We start from the raw sequence: 23790 nt of genomic DNA on the forward strand, positions 1-23790 counted from the left end.
ACTCCACTGTTGATTCCCTATAAATTATTCTTCATTTCAGGTAGTGTATTCTTCATTTCTAACTGGTTCTTTTTTATGCTTTGAGATTCTCACTAAGTTCATTAAGCCTCCTTATAACCAGTGTTTTGATCTCTGCATCTAGGAGGTTGCTTGTACTCATTTTGTTTAGTTCTCTTTCCGGAGTTTTGTTCTGTTCTTTCCTTTGAGTGGTGTTTCTTTGTTTCCTGGGGCAGCCTCCCCAGGCTTGGTAGAGTGGTCTAATGTAGGAGGTGTCCTATAGGGTCCAGTGGCACAGTCTCTCATCACCCAATCTGGGTACTCGATGTGTACCCTACCTGTGTAGGCTGTGTATACCCTCCTCTTGTAGTTGAGTCATGATTACTCTTGTCACACCAATGGTATGAATTTACTGAGGCTGATCAGCTGCAAAGACTGACTGTGACCACTGACCACTGACTACCATGGAGGCCCACCCCACAGAGCAGGACTTACTTCAGCAGGGCTCTTCTTCATGCTGAGTTCACCCCTTGAGCATGTCTCTTGTGGAGGTGGTTGGGTGGTGCTTATGTGACGTGAAGCTGTCCAAGGGTGTGCTGACTCTGGGTCCTCCTTGCCAGTGTAGGCCAAGGTCAGCTGCTGTCTCTGTTCTTCCCAGGGCCAACTGACATGAGCTACAAAGTGATCTGCAGATGGCTGCTACTTGTGCTGGGCTTGGAGGTGCCCAGAAGAGACCAGGCTGTGAGCTAAGGCCAGCTACTGCTAATGCCAGGCCTGGGGCCACTTAGCATGAGGTATGGGGCTTGCTGAGGGCAGATGCTGCTTGTTTGAGAGGATTTAGAAAAACCTGAAGTATGAACCAAGACATGTCATTTGTATGGAAAAGCTACTGCAAACAGCTTGGGTGGGCCTGAAAGTTGAGTAGGATGGGGCCTCAGAAAATCACCAGGGTGGGGCAAACAGTGTGAGCCAGGTTGATGGAGACTCAGATATGGTGCCCACCTGTTGGAGAAAACTGCCCCACAAGCTCTCATCCTGATACCAAATAATTCAGTTCCTCCCTATATGTCTCCAGTGCCTTTCAAGCTGCTGCCCCACATTTGAGGTCAGAGCGAGTGAGTCTAAGTTTGTGCATGGCCCCTTTAGCAGGAACTTCCAGAGACTCCAACAATTTTCATCTTCCTTAGCCTCAGTCCCTGCTGGTTTTTACAGCCAGAGTTATGGAGACTTCTTTTCCTGGCTCTGGAACACTGGGCTGGGGTCCTGGTGTGGAGTTGGGACCCCTTGATCCTTAGAGGAGGCCTCTGTGCTGAGAAATCCCTGTAGATTTTTATCCAACATACATTGGTGTGGTACCAGCTCATTTAGCAACTTCACCCATCCTATCACTCTCAATGTGGTTTCTTCTTTAATTCTATGGTTATAAGACTTCCATTCAATTTGATTTCAGGTGGTTCTGAATGATGGTTTTTATGTAGTTTATTGTAATTTTGATGTGGTTGTGGGAGGAGATGAGTATTATGTTTACCTCTGCCGGTATCTTGATTAGAAGTAGCACCCCTCTAATATTTCTTCAACTCCTTTTCCATTATTGGGATACCTAGACTCTACAACTTCAAAACCTTCAAGTACATATTTACTCATATTTCACATACAGAAACTTCAGAATTGCTACATTTACACCTGAAAAAAGATTAAATGGTTAAGTAGACTTAAAAATTCTATGCAATTACTGTTGTCTTTTGCCCGAGTATATGTAGTACAAGTACTGTGTTGAAAAATTAATTGATCGGTTTTGTTTATTTCTTTTGTGTGATTATGGTATTTATTATTGGAAATACAATTAGCTTCATTTATTACTTTGTTTTATTACTTTATTTTTAATTTGAAAGCTTTTCTTATCCTTGATTTAAATTCATTTTTGAATATGTTGTACTAAAAGTTCCAAATCCAAACTATACAAATAGTATAATCAGAAGTGTCATCTGTCTATTAGTTTCACTTTATTCCCTCCCCCTCCTGTAGTCAACTATTTTATTTGTTACTGGTTAACCTTCCTTTGATTATTTTTCAAAGCAAACAGGTGACTGTTTCTGGCTCCACATCATTCTGACTTTCTCTGTGTCTGACTTGTAGACACTCTTTTAAAAGGGATAGCCATGAGGGAAATCTCCCTTTAAACTATTGTAGTCAACTGATTAGGGGCCTTAAGTACATCAGTAAGATTCTTTCATCTTTGCTATGTAATATAACCTTAAGAGAATGATATCCCACCATATTCAAAGGTCTCGGCTACACTGAAGCTACATATGAGGTGTATTTCTGGATCCAGAGCCCACATCAGCTGAATCACACTTGGAGCACTTGCAGGACATCTGTTTTGTTAAAGAAAATATTATTAAAGACACTTGTTAACGATTGTAAGGATGACTTTATTTAAGGGTGTACTATTGCAAAAGGGACCACTGAAATAGGATCTTGGTGTAGGATGAAAGAGATTGAAATTGACTGTAAATGCAACAAGGACAAGTGGGAATTTATAGCCACAGATTGGGGGTGAGGGGTGGGGACCAGTGGATTGGGAAATGCTATGAGAAAACATCAGGAGTAAGGAGATATTCTGGATAAATCCACCTAACAAGATTCTTGCTGAAAGCTGGAGAGAACGATCAGACATCACCTGAGGGAATGGTCAGGGATGAGGAATCTGATCAGATATTGAAAGTGAAGTAGTTTGGATAAATTTATTTAGGAGAATTCTTGCTGAAATTGGTAGTGCAGACGAACAGGAAGCCCAGATACCAGGCATAGTTGAGAAAGAGTCCAGAAGAGCTTAGTAGAATTTGTTGAAGGAGAGACTTTTTGTCAGTTTCCACCTCTCATAAAAAAGGATTTTTAACTTAAACTTTTTTTGATTTGTTGAAAAGGAAAATCAGCTTTCAATGCAAGTGGCCCTCACAATTATAAGATTTTTCTTTTCTTTAAGAAAATGTATTTGTACCTCTAGAGCAGCAATAGGGAAATGGTATGTTTGTACAAAACGTACTTATATGAAAATGGATCCTCACCCTAGCCAATGTGGCTCAGTTGTTTGGAACATTGTCCCATAAACTGAAACGTCGTGTGTTTGATTCCTAGTCAGGGCACATGCCTAGGTTTTGGGTTTGGTCCCTGGTCAGGACACATATGAGAGGCAACTGATTGATGTTTCTCTCCCCCTCTCTCCCTCCCTCCCCCATTTCTAAAATCAATAAGCTTGTCCACAGGTGAGGATTAAAAAAAATGAGTCCTGAGTTTTTAAAATGGCAGTGAGATAGGTGGGAGGAAAGTCAACTTCCCTCTGCACCTGGGTGAAACACCTACCCAATCTACTAAGGAACAAAGCGAACAGGCAAAAGCACCCCAGCGTTTATGAAAATAGGAGACCAAAAAGTATAGAGGACACCAAAACAACAGACGGTAAGGAGATTGCTTCAGGACAATAAGGACCCTGGGACCAGTGCCGGGACCAGAGAGACTGCAGCCCCTGGCCTGCGCCTGCCGGACCTGCTTCAGGACTCCTGGGAGAGAGCCGGGTTAACAGCTCCCTCCCCTGCCAAACAAGGCTTGAGCAACACTGTGAGAGACCTGGTTGCTTGAAGTCTCAGGGAGGGGGAATAAGGACAAAGTGGTAAACCCACCGAGACCATGGGCGCCACCTGGGGACAGTTGAGAGTTGGGCAGTGTGGGACCCTGACCCAGACAGTCTCCGGTCTAACTGGAGAGGTGGGCTATGTGAGAGGACAGGCCCTTCCTTGTACAGAGGGAGATGCAGGATTGAGCAGAAGGATTTTCCCCAAAAGAAAAAGACCCTTGGGGGCACTTTGGGGGAATTCCCCTGCAGCAACAGCTGTGAGGAACTGTTCTAAGTGTGGGAAATGTGGCTCAGCCCCCACTTGGAAAAGCCAGTGGGGAGCGAGGTTGGTGGGCAGGACCCACATCCATGGATAGGTTCACCTGTGGAAAATCAGGCCTGCATTATACCTTGACTGCTGTGAGACTTGCTCTTGCTAAAACTCCCTCACCCTGAGGCAGCAAATGTTTACTGAGTATCTTTAACTTACTAAAGTCTGTGCTAAACCACCCAAGTATGGAGTGTGACCAGTTTCCCCCATGAGCTGTAACATTCTTCTCTTTGAAGTAATTAGCAGTGCTCTGTCCTGTCTTGTCCTTAAAAGGTAATAACCTGTGATGAACCTGTGCATAGTAAATGAGGACTATCCTCCATGTACTTTGCCCAGAAAAGCAATAAAAGCCTGTCCAGGCGGGGGTCGGCTCTTTCTCTCTTGGACTCTCTCTAGCCCTCTCGCCCTCTCTCACTTAGAGAGTGGCCATGCCATCCCTTTCTCTTCACAGGACTTGGTAGTCCGTGTGTATCTGTATACTGCAGCCACAACACCGGATCCTGCAGGCTGAGATCGACCTCAAACAGCGACAGTCTCCTCTCCACCCAGCCACCCGCCCGTCCAGTGAGTGAGCGCTCCCACCGGAGACTGTGCGCACCCACCGGGGAGTGTTCACACCTCACCTCGGAGGGACCCGAGAACACGGGCACCAACTGGGGAGTGTGCTCAGCTACTGGGAAGTGTACACACCCACTGGGGACTGAGCGCACCCACTGGGGAGTCTCCGCACCTCATCTCGGAGGGAACTGAGACCACAGGCACCAGGGAGAGTGCGAATCAAGGAAGGCTCCACGCCCACACCCATAGCCGGAGGAGGCCTACCATAAAAAAGTAGGTAGAAGCCGGGAACACCAGGTTACAACTTGGAAGAGGAAACCCACCAACAAAGGAAACACCAACAGATAAGAACGGAAGAAAATGATGAAGGAAGAGGTGGTCACACTAAGTCAACCCAGGACCTATCTGAAAATAAAAAGAAATAGTGAAGAAATTACTAAGAACAAACAGCTGAACAAGAGCAAGAGAAAGGCCTCAAAACCTTGTACTCACGGAAGAACCAGCTACAACACAAACTGCCCACACCTGCACAACATAAAACAAGAGGTAGGCAACAGAGTGACCCTCAAATAACCAGCTGGTGGGAAAGACCCACCAATGAAAGACACAAAAAAAAGCAAAAACCAAAGATATACACGAGCCAACATAAACCACAGCCCAAGATCAATAAGATCAAGAGACCAAGGACACAGTACCACTGAATCTCACAGGTATTCTACCACAGAAGTTTACACCAAAACCCAGGGGGTCAGAACAGAGCAACTTAAGATGCAGAGGCTAACAGGAAGAGTATCACAAACAATGGGAAGACAAAGAAAAAATCTCTAAATGAAAGGAAAGGAGGAAGTCTAAGAAACAATGCCAAATGAAATAGAGGCAAGTCAACTATCAGATAATGAGTTCAAAGAATTGGTTATAAGGAAACTTAATGAGCTCACACAGATTACCAAAAACTACAGGGAAACTACAATGAACTCACTGCAAACTATATCAACATGAAAAAGGAAATAGAAACCATCAACAAGGGCAAAGAGGATATGAAGAATACAATTTCTGAACTGAAGAACACACTAGAAGGAATCAAAAGCAGGTTCTATGAAGCAGAGGATCTAATCAGCGAACTGGAGGACAAGGTAGAAAAAAACACCCAGAATGAGCAAGAAAAGGAAAAGAGGCTCAGAAAGAATGAACAGGGGTTAAGGGAAATGCAGGAGAACATGAAACGTAAAAATATAATAGGTATACCAGAAGGAGAAGAGGAAGAGCAAGGGATAGAAAACCTGTCTGAAAAAGTAATGATGGAAAATTTCCCTAATTTGATGAGAGAAAAAGTCACACAAATCCAGGAATCACAGAGAGTCCCAATCAAGAGGAACCCAAAGAGGCCCACTTCAAGACACATCATAATTAAAATGGCAAAATACCAAGACAAAGAAAGAATCTTAAAGGCAGCAAGGGGAAACAGGATGTAACATACAAGGGAGCCCCAATAAGGTTAGCAACTAACTTCTCAGTGGAAACGCTCCAAGCCAGAAGAGAATGGCAATAAATATTCCAATGAGAACCAGAGGCCTGCAACCAAGACTACTTTACCCAGCAAGGCACTCAATCAAGATAGAAGGACAAATAAAGAGCTTCCCAGACAAAGGAAGTCTAAAAGAATACGCCTCCACCAAACCAGCTCTGCAAGAGATGCTAAAGGGGCAGCTGTAAGGAAAGGAAGGAAAAGAGAGAGAGAATAAGATAGGTACAAAAATTCTGCAATAAATAAGTAGCTATCAATAATAAACTGTAAATGGATTAAATGCTCCAATCAAAACACATAGAATACCTGAATGGATAAGAAAGCATGACCCACACATATGCTGCCTACAAGAGACCCACCTCAGGTCAAAAGACCTACAGAGACTGAAAGTGAAGGACTGGGAACAAATTTTCCAAGCAAACACAGGAAAAAAACCTGGGGAACCAATATTCATATTTTACAAAATAGACTTCAAAAGAAGGGCCATAAAAAGAGACCCAGAAAGTCACTTCATAATACTCAAAGAAAGAATCCACCAAGAAGACATAAACATTGTAAATATATATGCTACCAACATAGGAGTACCCAAGTACATGAAGAAAATCTTGGAGGACTTCAAGAAAGATATTGACAGCAACACAATTATAGTAGGGGACTTTAACACCCTACTATCAAACATGGGCAGATCTTTGAAACAAAATATCAACAATGACATTGTGGCATTGAACAATGCCCTAGATGAAATGGACTTAATGGATATATGGAGAGAGCCTTTCATCCCAAAGAAGCAAAATACACATTCTTTTCAAATGCAAATGGAACATTTTCAAAGATAGACCACATGATAGGACACAAAACAAGCCTCAACAAGTTCAAGAAAATTGAAGTCATATCAAGCATTTTCTCTGACCACAAGGGACTGAAACTAGAAACAAACCTCAAGGAAAAAAACCAAAACCACTCAAAATCATGGACATTGAATAGCATGCTATTAAACAATGAATGGGTGAAGAATGAGATTAGGGAAGTAATCAAAAAGTTTCTGGAAACAAAAGAAAATGAACTCTCAACAATCCAAAACCTATGGGACACAGGAAAGGCAGTGCTCAGAGGGAAGTTCATAGCAATACAGGTCTACCTAAAAAGAATAGAAACATTTCAAATAAACAACCTAACCCTATAGCTACAAGAACTTGAACAACAACAAAGACAACCCAGAGCAAGTACAAAGAAGGAAAAAAACAAGAACAGAGCCGAGTTAAATGACATAGAGACTAAAAGCACAATGTAAGGATCAATCAATCCAGGAGCTGGTTCTTTGAAAAGATAAACAAAATCGACAAGCCTTTAAGTAGGCTCATCAAGAAGAAAAGAGAGAGGATCCAAATAAACACAATTAAAAATGAAACAGGACAGATTACAACTGATACCACAGAAATACAAAGGATTGTAAAATATTACTATGAAGAACTATATGCCAAGACATATGAAAACGTAGATGAAATGCACAAATTCCTAGAAAAATATAACCTTCTTAAACTCAGTGAAGAAGAAGCAAGAACACTGAACATGCCAATAACACCTTATGAGATTGAAACACTAATCAAAAAGCTTCTGACACACAAAAGCCCTGGACCAGGTTCACAGGAGAATTCTACAGAGCATTTAAGGGAGAGCTAACCGCCATCCCCCACAGATTATTTGAAAGAATTCAAGAAGATGGAAGACTCCCAAAATCTTTGTATAAAGCCAAAGTCATCCTAATCCCAAAACCAGATAAAGACACAACGAAGAAAGAAAACTTGAGGCCAATATCGCTGATGAACATAGATGCTAAAATCCTCAACAAAATATTGGCAAACCACATACAGCAATATATTAAAAATATCCTATGAGGAGAATCAAGATGGCGGCGTAGGTAGACACTGCGCCTCCTCGCACAACCAGAACTGACAGAGAATCAAATGGCAAGGGGGTCCGACGCCAAGGAAATAAAAAAAAACATTCATCCTGACCGGTAGGAGGGGCGGAGACGGGCACCAGGGTGGAGACGACTCACGTGGAAGTGGCGGGACTAAGACTGGCGGAGTGTGGGAGGAAAGGCACAGGCAGTCTGGCCACTAGCAGACCCTGCGGCCCCACATTCACGCAGATAAACCTAGAGGGCCGGACTCAGAGTGGCGGAGAACGGGGCAGGCAGAGCAGTGGGTAGCACCCTGTGGCCCCACATTCATGCACAGATAAACTGGACGAACGGCGGGGAGCGAGGCAGACGGCTCAACACAGGGCTCCAGCTCAGGGAAATAAAGCCTCAAACCTCTGATTGAAAATACCCGGGGGGGTTGGGGCAGCAGCAGGAGAGACTCCCAGCCTCACAGGAGAGGTCCTTGTAGAGACCCACAGGGGCCTAGAGTGTGCACAGGCCCACCCACATGGGACCCAGCACTAGAGGGGCCCAGTTTGATTGTGTGTATTGGAGTGAAAGATTGAAAACCAGAGGAGAGTGGAGCGGGCGCCACTGCTCCCTCTTGGCCCCTCCCCCACGTATAGCGTCACAGCGCAGTGACTGGTTTTACCCCTCCCCGGTGAATACCTAAGGCTCTGCCCCTTAAAGTAACAGACTCACCAAGACCAAAAAAAAAAAAAAAAAAAAAAAAAAGGCCCAAATGACAGAAACACTTCAAAGCTCCAGAAAAAATACAACTAAGCAAGGAAGAGATAGCCAACCTATCAGATGCACAATTCAAAACACTGGTTATCAAGATGCTCACAGAATTGGTTGAATTTGTTCAAAAGCCAGATTAAAAATGAACCCTATGCTAAGAGAAACAAAGGAAAATGTACAGGGAACCAATAGTGAAGCGAAGGAAACTGGGACTCAAATCAACGGTGTGGACCAGAAGGAAGAAAGAAACATCCAACCAGAAAAGAATGAAGAAACAAGAATGTGGAAAAATGACGAGAGGCTTAGGAACCTCCAGGACATCTTGAAACGTTCCAACATCCGAAACATTGGGGTGCCAGAAGGAGAAGAGGAAGAACAAACAATTGAAAACTTCTTTGAACAAATAATGAAGGAGAACTTCCCTAATCTGCCAAAGGAAATAGACTTCCAGGAAGTCCAGGAAGCTCAGAGAGTCCCAAAGAAGCTGGACCCAAGGAGGAACACAACAAGGCACATCATAATTACATTACCCAAGTTTAAACGCAAGGACCTACATCCAGGATTACTGTATCCAGCAAAGCTATCATTTAGAATGGAAGGGAATATAACGTGCTTCTCAGATAAGGTCAAGTTAAAGAAGTTCATCATCACCAAGTCCTTATTATATGAAATGTTAAAGGGAGTTACCTAAGAAAAAGAAGATCAAAAATAGGAACAGTAAAAATGACAGCAAACTCACAGTTATTAACGACCACAGCTAAAACAAAAACAAAAGCAAACTAGGCAAACAACTAGAACAGGAACAGAACTATAGAGATGGAGATCACATGGAGGGTTGTCAATAGGGGAGTGGGAGGGGGAGAGGGAGGGAAAGGTACAGAGAATAGGTAGCATAGATGATAGGTGGAAAATAGACAGGGGGAGGGTAAGAATAGTGTAGGAAATGTAGAAGCCAAAGAACTTATAAGTATGACCCATGGGCATGAACTATAGGGGGGGGGTGTGGGAGGGAGGGGGTGGGCAGGATGGAGTGGAGTGTGGGGAGGTAATGGGACAACTGTAATAGCATAATCAATAAATATATTTAAAAAAAATATCCTACACCATGACCAAGTGGGATTCATCCCAGGGATGCAAGGATGCTACAATATTAGGAAATGAATAAACATAATAAACCACATAAACAAAAGCAAAGAAAAAAATCACATGATCATATCAATACATGTGGAAAAAGCATTTGATGAGGTACAGCACACACTTATGATAAAAACACTCAGCAAAGTGGCAATAGGGGGAGCATTCCTCAACATAATAAAGGCCATATATGAGAGACCTACGGCCAACATCATACTCAATGGACAAAACCTTACAGCTTTCCCACTAAGATCAGGAACAAGACAAGGATGCCCTCTCTCACCACTCCTATTCAACATAATATTGGAAGTCCTAGCCACAGCAATCAGACAAGAAAAAGCAATAAAAGGCATCCAAATTGGAAAGGAGGAAATGAAACTGTCACTGTTTGCAGATGACATGATAGTGTACATGGAAAACCCTATAGACTCCACCAAAAAACTACTCGACCTAATAAATGAATTTGGCAAAACAGCTGGATACAAAGTCAATACCCAGAAATCAAAGGCATTCCTGTACACCAGCAACGAAACTGCAGAAACAGAAATCAGGAAAAAAATACCATTCGATATAGCAACAAGAAAAATAAAGTACGTAGGAATAAACCTAACCAAGGAGGTAAAAGACCTGTACTCAGAAAACTGCACAACACTGAAGAAAGAAATTAAGGAAGACACAAACAAATGGAAGCATGTAGCATGCTCATGGATTGGAAGAATTAACATCATCAAAATGGCCATACTACCCAAAGCAATTTATAGATTCAATGCAATCCCTATTAAAGTACCCATGACATATTTCACAGATATAGAACAAACACTTCCGAAATTTATACTGAACCATAAATAACCCTGAATAGCTGCAGCAATTTTGAGAAGGAAGAACAAAGCAGGAAGAATCACAAAACCTGACATCAAATTGTATTACAAGGCCACTATAATCAAAACAGTCTGGTACAGGCATAAAAACAGGCACATAGACCAATGGAACAGAATAGAGAGCCCAGAAATAAACTCAAGTCTATACGGTCAATTAATAGTTGACAATTGAGGCAGGAACATAAAATGGAGCAAAAACAGCCTCTTCAACAGATGGTGTTGGGAGATCTGGACAGCTACGTGCAAAAAAAATGAAACTCGATCACCAACTTACGCCATACACTAAAATAGACTCAAGATGGATAAAAGACTTAAATATAAGCCGTAACACCATAAAAGTCCTAGAGGAAAACATTGGCAGGAAAATATCAGACATTCCACGCAGCAACATCCTCACAGACACATCCCCTAAAGCAAGGGACATAAAGGAAAGAATAAACAAATGGGACCTCATGAAAATAAAAAGCTTCTGCATGGCTAAAGAAAACAGCACCAAATTACAAAGAGAACCAACAGTATGGGAAATCATATTTGCCAATGATACCTCAGACAAGGGCCTGATCTCCAAAATATATAAAGAACTCACAGTACTCCACTCCAGGAAGACAAACAACCCAATTAAAAAATGGGCAAAAGACTTGAACAGACACTTCTCCAAGGAAGACATACAGAGTGCCCAGAGACATATGAAAAGATGCTCAGCATCACTAGCCATCAGAGAAAATCAAAACCACAATGAGGTATCATCTCACACCAGTCAGAATGGCCAACATAAACAAATCCACAAACAAATGTTGGAGAGGATGCAGAGAAAAGGGAACCCACGTGCACTGTTGGTGGGAATGCAGACTGGTGAGGCCACTGTGGAAAACCGTATGGAATTTCCTAAGAAAACTAAAAATGGAACTGCCCTTTGACCCAGTAATTCCGCTGCTGGGATTATACCCTAAGAACACTGAAACACCAATCCAAAAGAATCTGTGCACCCCAATGTTCATAGCAGCACAATTTACAATAGCCAAGTACTGGAAGCAACCGAAGTGCCCATCAGCAAACGAGTGGATACAAAAACTATGGTATATTTACACAATGGAATTCTATGCAGCAGAGAGAAAGAAGGAGCTTATACCCTTTGCAACAGCATGGATGAAACTGGAGAGCGTTATGCTAAGTGAAATAAGTCAGGAGGTGAGGGAGAAGTACCATATGATCTCACCTTTAACTGGAACATAAGCAATAGAAGAAAAAAGCAAACAAAATATAACTAGAGACATTGAAGTTAAGAACAATCTAACAATAGCCATGGCGGGGGTGGGGGGTGGGGGTGGGGACAGTGGGTAGAGGGGATTACAGGAAGTACTATAAAGGACACATGGACAAAATCAAGGGGGAGGGTGAAGGTGGGGGAGGGAGGTGGGTTCACCTGGCGTGGGGTGGAGGGATGGGGAGAAAAGGCATACAACTGTAATTGAATAACAATAAAAAAAAACCCAAAAAACCCCCAAAAAACTATGGTACCTTTACACAATGGAATTCTATGCAGCAGAGAAAAAGAAGGAGCTTATACCCTTTGCAACAGCATGGATGGAACTGGAGAGCATTATGCTAAGTGAAATAAGCCAGGAGGTGAGGGACAAATACCATATGATCTCACTTTTAACAGGAACGTAATCAACAAAAGAAAAAAGCAAACAAAATATAACCAGAGATATTGAAGTTAAGAACAATCAGCAATAGCCAAAGTGTAGTGGGGAGGGGATAGTGGGGAGAGGGTGTTTCAGGAACTACTATAAATGACACATGGGCAAAACCAAGGGGGAGGGTGGAGGTGGGGGAGGGAGGTGGGTTTTGCTGCAGTTGGGTGGAAGGATGGGGAGAAAATGCAGACAACTGTAATTGAACCACAAAAAATGTTTTATTAATAAAAGAAAATAAAAGACAATTTTTTTTGCTTGCACATATTGCATGTATTACTAAAGATGACTCAAATCTAATTCTACAAATTAATCCTGGGGAATGGGTTTGAAGGAAAAGGCCAAACACGTGAATCAAAGCCCTTTGAAAGAGAAATTCACATTGATTCCCAAAACACAAATTATAGCTGGACAATATCTCAGACCAGAGTTATCTAAAATATTTTAAAAGATATGATTAATATATTAAAAAATATTTAGATATAGATTGACCTTGGTGCTGTCCTTCAGGCACTGTGATAGACACTTTTCCAGGATGTTCAGTATTGTTATTAACTCAGCTTGCAGACAGGATGGCAGGAAGTTCACTTTTTCCAACACACATTGCACTGACCTACAGTTTACGTGAGATCAGTTCAATGGACATACAGATTATATTCTCTAGTGTTAAGTGAATTAGTTCTTCAAAAATGCAAAAATCACTGAAAAAGATTCCTGCCAGGAAACAATGAATGTAGTTTAACTCAGTCACCAGGCGACCAAGAAGATGGCCACAAGGAAGCCTGTACGGATAGTAAAAACTCTTCTTTCATCCCTGCATTGCTGCACTGTCTTTTGAAGGAACAACCATGTAATCTGATCTGTAAGAAATCAACTAAATTATCAAAATGATAAAAAGTTATTTGAAATGTAAATATATTGATTTTTATAGTAAATTTTTACTGCAAAATAATACTTAAGGTTTGGTCAACTTAACTAAAATTGTTTATTTATAATAAAGTGGTAAAATATATATGGCATGAAATTTAGCATTTTGACAATTTTTAAAATAGTGCAGTGATAGGAACTACAGTAGTGATATGAACATTTATATTGTTATGCAAACCAAGCTCCAGAACTCTTCTTTTTGCAAAATTCAAACTCTACACCTATTAAACAACTCCACATTCTTCCTTCCCCCAGCCCATGGTAACTTCCATTCTACTTTCTATCTCTGAATTTGACTACTTTGAATCATTAGGTGCTCTATGTACCTCATATAAGTGCAACTGTACAGTATTTGTCTTTTTTGTAACTGGCTTGTTTAACTTAGCATAATGTTCTCAAGGTTCATTCATATTGTACTTTGTGTCAAAATTTGTTTCTGTTTTAAGGCTGAAGAATATTCCAGTGTATGTTTACATCATATATTATTTACTTATGTTTTATTCATCTCTTCATGTATCCTGGGGTGTTTTCTCCTTTTGCCTATTGTGAATTGTGCTGCTATAAACATGAGTGTACAAGTATCTGTTGAAGTCCCTGCTTTCAAATCTTTTGAATATCCAGAAATGGCTTGATCATATGGTAATTTACTTTCAACTTCAAGAAACAGGTATACTTTTTGTATAGTGGCTACTCAATTTTACACTCTCACGAATACTACATGAGGGTTCCAATTTTTCCACATTAATACCAATACATCTCTTTTTTTTTAGTTAATTGTCTTTTTTGCTGTTTATTTAATTTTTAAAATTTTTATTGTTATTCAATTACAGTTATCTGCATTTTCTCCCCATCCCTCCACCCAACCCCAGCCAAACCCACCTCCCTCCCCCACCTCAACCCTCCCCCTTGGTTTTGGCCATGTATCATTTATAGTAGTTCCTGTAATCCCCTCTACCCACTGTCCTCTCCCCACTACACTTTGGCTATTGTTGATTGTTCTTAACTTCAATGTCTCTGGTTATATTTTGTTTGCTTTTTTCTTTTGTTGATTACATTCCTGTTAAAGGTGAGATCATATGGTATTTGTCCCTCACCATCTGGCTTATTTCACTTAGCATAATACTCTCCAGTTCCATCCATGCTGTTGCAAAGGGTATAAGCTCCTTCTTTCTCTCTGCTGCATAGAATTCCATTGTGTAAATGTACCATAGTTTTTTGATCCACTCATTTGCTGATGGGCACTTAGGTTGCTTCCAGTACTTGGCTACTGTAAATTGTGCTGCTATGAACATTGGGGTGCATAGGTTCTTTTGGATTGGTGTTTCAGTGTTCTTAGGGTATAATTCCAGCAGCAGAATTGCTGGGTCAAAGGGCAGTTCCATTTTTAGTTTTCTTAGGAAATTCCATACCGTTTTCCACAGTGGCCTCACCAGTCTGCATTCCCACCAACAATGTACTAGGGTTCCCTTTTGTCCACATCCTCTCTAACATTTATTGTTGATTTGTTTATGTTGGACACTCTGACCAGTGTGAGATGGTACCTCATTGTGGGACATAAAGGGAAGAATGGGACCTCATCAAAATAAAAAGCTTCTGCATGGCTAAAGAAAACAGCATTAAAATAAAAAGGGAACCAACAGTATGGGAAAACATATTTGCCAATGATACCTCAGACAAGGGCCTGATCTCCAGAATATATAAAGAACTCACACGACTCCACTCCAGGAAGACAAACAACCCAATGAAAAAATGGGCAAAGGACTTGGACAGACACTTCTCCAAGGAAGACATGCAGAGGACCTAGAGACATGAAAATATGGTCAGCATCATTAGCCATCAGGGAGATGCAAATTAATACCAATGTATCTTATTATTTTATTTTTGATAATAACCATCCTAATGGGTATAAAGTTGTACCTCATTGTGGCTTTGATTTGCATTCACCTAAAAACTGGTGATATTGAACATGTTTACATGTGCTTATTGACCATATGTACATGTTTTTGGAAAAATGTGTATTGAAGTCCTTTGTGCATTTTTTGTAGCTATTACTTTTTTAATTGTAGTTAAAACAAATAACATGTTTGCTTTCACAATTTAAAAAACTTTATTTATTGATTTGATAGAGAGAAAGTGAAGTAGAAGTGGAGGGGGAAGAAGGAGAGAGAGAGAGTGGGAGATAGAAACATCGATTTTTATTGTTCCACTCATTTGTGCATTCATTGATTGATTCTTGTATGTTTCCCAAGAATGATACTTATGTATATACCTGAGTTTTCCTCAGTCTTGTTTTAGTTCTAAATCTTTCCTTCTTATATTAAACATTGGTATACTTGAAGTTTTCCCAGATTCCTTACACTATCCTACCGTTTTTGGATTCTTTTTGCTATTCCAATTGGTGTTTTTTGCTTTCTTATCTTTCAAATCTTTGATTTCATCCTCTGTTTCATCTACTATACTATTGATTCCTAGTAATGTATTCTTCATTTCAGTTAATATATTCTTCATTTCTGACTGATTTCTTTTCATGTTTTCTAGTTCTTCTTTCATGTTTTCTATCTCTTTGTTAATGTTTTCACTGACATCATCTATCTACTCTTCCCCCAAGTTTACTGACCATCCTTATTAACCATTGTTTTGAACTCTGTGTCTAGTAGATATCTTATCTCCATCTTATTCAGTTACTTCCCTGCAGTTTTTTTCTGTTGTTTCATTTGGGCCATTTTTCTTTGTCCCTTCATTTTGTCAGCCTCCCTGTGTTTGTTTTTTATCTATCAGGTAGAGTTGCTATGACTTCCTGGCTGGGACAGTAGCCTTATTTAGTAAATGTTCTGTATGGTTCAGAAGCACAACCTCTTTGATCACCCATGTTGAACTTTCAAGGTGCACACACATATGTACTTTGTACACTCTCCTCTCCTAGTTGAGCCTTGATTGCTATTGGCATTCCAATGGAAGGGATTTATCCCCAGGCCAATAAGCTGAAAGGACTGGCTGTAACCACCAACCACCCACCTACAACTAGATGGAAGATCAGCTGTCCAAGGGTTTATTTCACAGAGAAAGACTTACTTCAAAGGGCCTTGGTGCTTGCTCAGTGTACTCTTTGACTGTGCCACTTCTGGAGGGAGTTGGGTAGTAGTGCTATGATGTGGTCTGAAGCTTCCCTGGATACACTGATGATGGGTGTAGAGCCTTCACAAAGGACCAGGCCAAATCAGCTGCTGCCTGTGTTCTGCCTGGGGAAACCTTGCATGGACTACAAAGCAATCTGCAGATGTCTGCTACTTGTGCTGGGATTGGAGGTCCATTGGCAAGGCCAAGATGTGAACCAAGGGTACTGCTGCTAGTGCCAGGCCTGGTGCCACTTAGTGAGAGGTACAGGGTTGCTCTAAGGCCAGATTTGCTTGTTTGAAAGATTTTAGAAATATCTGAAGCATGATTCAAGACTGGCCATTCAATGGAAAAGCCACTGGAAACAGCTTGGGTGATCCTGAAAGTTGGATGGAATGGGTCCTTGAGGACTTACCAGGATGGGGCAAACAGTGTGAGCCAGGTTGATGGAGTCTCAAATATGGTGCCTGCCTGCCAGCTCTGTGGGGAAAGGGCTCATAAAAATAATAATGGACACTGTCAGCACTTCTGTCTGGGAGAAAGCTGACCTCCCAGATCTCGCCCTAATACAAACTCCTTATACATCTCTGGTGTTTTTTGAGCTTCTTCCCCAGTGCTGGAGCTAAAAGGAAGTGAATTTGAATAAGTCTGTGTTTAGGTCCTTTAAGATCAACTGCCTGGGATCCCAGGAGACTTCTGTTTCATTCAGCCTCAATTCCCACTGATTTTTACAGATAGACATCATGGGGATTTCTCTTCCTGGCACTGGACCCCTGGGCTCAGGGGCCTTGTTTAAAACTAGTATTCCTTGCTCCTCAAAGGAAACCTCTTCAGCTGAGATATCCCTCTAGGTTTTTGTTGACTACATTTAAGTGTGGAACCAGCTTGTTTTTTATCTCTCCACCTCTTGCCAGTCTTGATGTGGCTTCTTTTTTTAATTGCCTAGTTGTAAAACTTCCATTCAGCCAGATTTTAGGTGGTTCTGAATGATGGTCATTCTGTAGTTTAGTTGTAATTTTGATGTCCAGGTGTAGACTTTAAAATAATGGTTATAAGAATGGTCAAGGACCTTGAGGGGAAAAATAGATTATCTCAAAGAGATAGATAGCATTAAAAAGGACACAGAAACCATAACAAAGAACCAGTCAGAAATAAAGAACACAACATCTGAAAATTTAAAAAATGCACTAGAAGGAATCAACAGCAAGTTAGGTGAAGCAGAAGTTAAATTGACTATTTAAAGGACTAAATAACAGTAAGCACCCAAGAAGAGCCACAAGAACAATAAAAGAATTATATATAATATGGACAGTCTACAGGACCTCTGAATAACATCAAGTGTAATGACACCCAAAACATAGAGACACAAGAAGGAGAAAGACTGAGCAAGGAATTTAAACCTGTTTGAAGAAACAATGCCTCAAACTTTTTAACCTGATGAAGGAAAAAGTCACTCAACTGTAGGAAGCACAGAGAGTCTCAGTGAAGATGAACACAAAGAGGTCCTCAACAATACATATCATAATTATAATGGCAAAGTTTAAAGACAAAGAGAGAACCTTAAAAGCAGCAAGAGAAAGACAGTTAGTTACCTATAGGAGAGCTTCCATAAGGCTGTCAGCTTATTTCTCAATAGAAATACTTCAGGCCAGAAAGGATTTGCAAGAAATATCAAGATCATGAAATGCAAAGCCCTACAACCAAAAGGAGTCTATCCAGCAAAGTTATTATTTAACATTGAAGGCAAAATAAAAAGCTTCTCAGACAAAAAACAAAAACAAAACTAAGCAGTTCATTACCAACAAACCAGGAATGCAAGAAATGTTAAAGCATCTTCCTTAGCAATAAGAATAAGAAGAAAAGAAATAGAGAAAGAGGAACATAGGTATAAAGAACAAAATGGTAATAAATAAGTACCTATCAATTATAACCTTAAATGAAAACTGATTAAATGCTCCAATCAAAAGACATAGGGTACATAAATAAGAAAACATGAAAATATATATTCTGTCTACAAGAAACGCACCTCAGAAAAAAGATATACACAGGCTATAAGTGGGTGAACAGATAAAATATTCCATGCAAATAGAAACAACAAAAAATCTAGGTTAGCAATACTTATATCAGACACAATAGACATCACAACAAAAGCCATAGCAAGAGACAAATGTCATTACGTAATAGTGACGGAACTTATCCAACAAGAGGATATAACCCTTGCAAACATACATACATGCAACATAGGAGCAACTAAATATATTTTTAAAATATTGATCTCACCTATAAGTGGAACCTAATCAACAAAGCAATCAAATGAGCAAAATAGAACCAGATATTTGGAAATAAAGAACAAATCGACAGTGACCAGAGGGGAGGGGAGAGAGATATAACAGGGGAATGTAGGGAAGGGGCAAGAAAAGGAAAATTAATAGAGGACTCATGGACATGAACAAAGGGGGGATTGACTGGGGGTGGGGGAGGGGAAACGGGGTGAGCAATTGGGAAAAGGTGGAACAACTGTAACTGAAAAAGAAATTTTAAATACATAAAAAAATAAAATATTGGTGGACATTTAGGGAGAGATCAACAGCAATACAGTCATAGTAGTGGATTTTAACACCCCACTCTCAGTGGGTAAATCTTCCAAAAAAAAAAAAAAAACCCCATCAACACCACAATAGTGACCTTAAACAACACAATGGACTAGATGGATTTAATTGATATTTATAGAACTTTTTATCCTAAATCAGCAGAATATACATTCTTCTCAAGTACACATGGAACATTCTCAAAGATAGACCACTGTGTTAGGACACAAAATAGGTCTAAATAAATTCAAAAAGATTGAAATAATATCAAGCATCTTCTCTGATGCAATGGTATGAAACTGGAAATCAACAACAATAAAAACAACTGAAAAACACTCAAACATATGAAGGCTAAATAACATGATATTAAACAATGGTGGGTTAACAATGAGATCCAGGAGTTATCTTGAAACAAATGAAAATGGACACACAACAACCCAAAACCTATGGGACACTGTGAAAATAGTCCTGAGAGGGAAATTCATGGCATTACAGGCTATCTCAAGAAGGAAGAAAAATCTCAAACAAACAATCTAATCCTACACCTAAAAGAGCTAAAAAAGGAACAACAAATACAGCACAGAGTGAGTAGAAGGAAGGAAATAATAAAGATCAGGTCAGAAATAAATGACATAGAGACTAAAAACACACAAAAATGAATGAAACATGTAACTGGTTCTTTCAAAAAAATAAACAAGATTGACACATATTTAACCAGGCTCATCAATAAAAAAGAGAGGACCCAAATAAATAAAATCAGAAATAAAAGAGAAGTAACAACTGACGTAAGTGAAATACAAAAAGTTTTAAAAAAATACTATGAACTGTAGGCCAACAAATTTAACAAACTGGGCAAGATGGATAAATTTCCAGAAACATAAATTCTTGTAAAAATGATTCAGGAAGAATCAGAAAATCTGAAAAAACCAATTACAACTAAATTTCCCAGCAAACAAAACTCCAGGATCAGATGTTTTCACAGGCAAATTTACCAAACATTCACAGAAGAACTAGCCCTGGTTGATGTGGCTCAGTGGATTGAGCACTGGCCTGCAAACTGAAAGGTTGCTGGTTCAATTACTGGTATGGGAACATGCCTGGGTTGGGGGCCAGGTCCCCAGGTGGGGCATGCAAGAGACAACCAGTGGATGTTTCTCTCACACATCAATGTTTCTCTCCTTCTCTCCCTCCCTTCTCCTATCTCTACAAAGTAAATAAATTCTTTAAAAAATTTTTTTAAAAAGGGCTAACACCTATCCTTCTCAAACTATTCCAAAATATTCAAGAGGAGAAAAGACTTCCAACCTCATTTTGTGAGGGCAGAATTCCCCTAATTCCAAAATCAGATAAAGACACTACAAGAAAAGAAAATTATAAATGTTAAAATCTTCAACAAAATATTAGCAAACAAGATCCAGCAAAGCATTAAAAATATCACACATCATGATCAAGTGAGATTTATTTGGGGGATTCAAGATTTATAACAATATTCCCAAATCAATAAACATGATATATCACATAAATAAAATGAAGAATAAAAATCATAGTCCTGTCTATAGTTGCAGAAAAAAGCATTGGAGAAAATCCAGCACTTGCTTATGATAAAAACCTTCAGCAAAGTGAAAACAAAAGAATCATACCTCAACATAATAAAGACCATCTATGACAAACCCACAGCCGACATCATAGTCAATGAACAAAAATTTAAATATGTGTTTCCCTTAAGATCAGGAACAAGACATGGATGTCCTCTTTCACCACTCTTATTCAACATAGAAATGAAATTCTAGCCATAGCAATCAGACAAGAAATAAAAAGACATCCAAATTGGAAAACACGAAGTAAAATATTATTCATAGATAACATGATATTGTACATAGAAAACTACACTAAAAGGCTTCTAGATGTGGTAACTGAATTTGGCAATATAGCAGGATGCAAAATTAATATTCAGAAATTAGTGGCATTATTATACACCTGTAGTGAACTATCAAAAAGAGAAATTAAGAACAACCCCATTTACTATTACAACAAAAATTAATAAGGTACCTAAAATAAATTTAACAGAGAAGGTAGAAGATCTGTACTAATATAATTATAAGATATTGAGGAAGATGTAAATAAATGGAAGCATATATTGTGTTCATGGATAGGAAGAATTAACAACATTAAAATATCCATACTTCCCAAAGCAATCTACAGAGTCAACACAATTCTTATTCAAATACCAATGGCATATCTCACAAATCTAGAACAAATATTCCAAAAACTTATATGGAATCATAAAAGAGCTTGAGTAGACTCAGCAATCTTGAGAAAGAAAAAGTTTGAGGATTCACACTACATGCTATCAAACTATACTACAAGGCCATGGTAATCAAAGCAGCATGGTATTGGTATAAGAAAAGGCATATAGATAATTGGAACACAATAGAGAGCTCAGAAATAAACCCACACCTTTATGGTCAATTAATATTTGACAAAGGAGGCACAACATACAATGGGGTAGAGACACTCTTCAATATTGTTGAGAAAACTAGGCAGATACATTTTAAAAAATGAAACTAGAGCACCAACTTACACAAAACACAAAAATAAACTGAAAATGGATTAAAGACTTAAATGTTAGACTTGAAATTATAAAAAAATTCTAGAAGAAAACATAGGCAATAATATCTCAGACATTTTTGTTGTAATATATTTGCTGATATATCTCCTAAGGAAAGGGAAACAAAGGAAAAACTAAACTAATGGGACTACATCAAAACAAAGCTTTTTCATAGCAAAGGAAATGATCGACAAAATAAAAAGACAATACATTTTGTTTATTAGATTCCACATATAAGTGAGATCATATAGTATTTGTCTTTCTCTGACTTATCTCACTTAGCATAATAATCTCTAGATACATCCATGCTGTAGAAAAGGGCAAGAATTTCTTCTCCTCCTCCTCCTTTTATCCTCACACCAGGTCATTTATTTCAATTGCTTTTTTATAGAGAGAGGAAGGGAGAGAGAGAAACATTCATGTGGGAGAGAAGCATCAACCAGTTGCCTCCTGTACACACCTAGACCAAGGATGATAATGACCCAGATTAGGGATTGAACACACAACCAAGGTTTGTGGCCTGACTGGGCATCAAAACTGCAACCTTTTTGTTATGGGATGATGCTCCAATCAATTGAGGTACATCGACCAGGGCAAGTGTTCCCTTTTTTTTTTTTTTACAGCCATGTACTGATATATCTGAGAGTGGAGGGGAGTGGAGGGAGACTGAAAGAAATTAGTCACTTTAATATATGCATACACATATATGTGTAGCCCATGGAAACACACAATATGGGGAAGGCTGTGGGGAGTGGCAGGAACTAGGTAGAGGGGGGCAAAGCCTGGAAAATGGGGACATCTGTAGTAGTGTCAACAATAAAAAATAAGTAAATACTAAAACAGAAAAGAAAGTAAAAAGGAAATACTAGCACAAACAAGTTCAGCAAGGTCACAGGACACAAAAGCAATATACAAAATCAACTGCATTTCTGTGCACCAGTGACAAACAGTCCAAAATAAGAAAACAATTCTAAATAGCATAAGAAAGGATATTTAGGGATAAATTTAACAAAATGCAATCTCCATATGCTGAAAACTATAAAACATAGTTGAAGGAAATTTTGAAAGACTTAAATAAATGGAAATATATCTCCCATTCATGGATTGGAAAACAATAAAATTATTATGATACTCCCCAAATGTATTTATAAATTCAAAACAATTACTATCAATATCCCAGCTAACTTATTTATAGAAATTGACCAACAAATGCTAAAATTTTTATAAAAATGCAAAAGATCCAGAATAGCCAAAACATTTTTGGAAAAAGAATAAAGCTAGAAAAGCATACTTTCTAATTTTAAAACACACTACAAATCTACAGTAATCAAGACAGTGTGATAGTGGCACAAGGGCTGACATATTATTGATCATTTAAATAGAATGGAGAATCCAGAAGTAAACATCCATAGCCAATGGCTTTTAAGAAAGGTAACACAATTCAATAGGAAAGTTATCTTTTGAATAAATGCTGATGGAAAAAATGAATATCCACATGCACAGTGATGAATTTGGGTGCTTACCTCACACCATACATAAAATGTAACCCAAAATGAATTATAGACCTAAATTGAAGAGCTAAAATTATAAAATCCTTAGAAGAAAACATAAGAGTAAATCTTCAGGACTTAAAGTTAAGCAATGATTTCTTAGACATAACACCAATAAAACAATAATGGAAAAAATTGATAAACTGGACTTCATCAAAACTTAAAACTTCTGCATTTCAAAAATAAATGAGTTCATTCTGATATTTCCAATTCAAATTTAATATTATAGTTTCTAGTTAGCCTATCTGATTTTACAATTTATATATCTTTTCTCTTACACTGTAAATCTGGTTCCTAACTTTGTTATAATTACATGTTTCATCTTATCATAAATACTGGTAAGATAATACCAATATTAATAAAAATATAACAGTGCAAAAAAAAGAGAAAGAGTAAAAAAGAAACAGGAAACCCACTGAATAGGAGAACATAGTCGCCAATGACACAATACATCTGATAAAGGGTTAATTTCCAAAAATATGAAGAACTTTTTTGCAACTCAACACTGCCAAGACAAACAACCCAATCAAAAATGGGCAATGGATTTGAAGACACTCCCTCAAAGAGGACATAGGGTGGCCAATAAACGTGAAAATATGCTCAACATC

The sequence above is a fragment of the Desmodus rotundus genome, chromosome 10 (assembly GCF_022682495.2).
Source record: "Desmodus rotundus isolate HL8 chromosome 10, HLdesRot8A.1, whole genome shotgun sequence".
Taxonomy (NCBI): domain Eukaryota; kingdom Metazoa; phylum Chordata; class Mammalia; order Chiroptera; family Phyllostomidae; genus Desmodus; species Desmodus rotundus.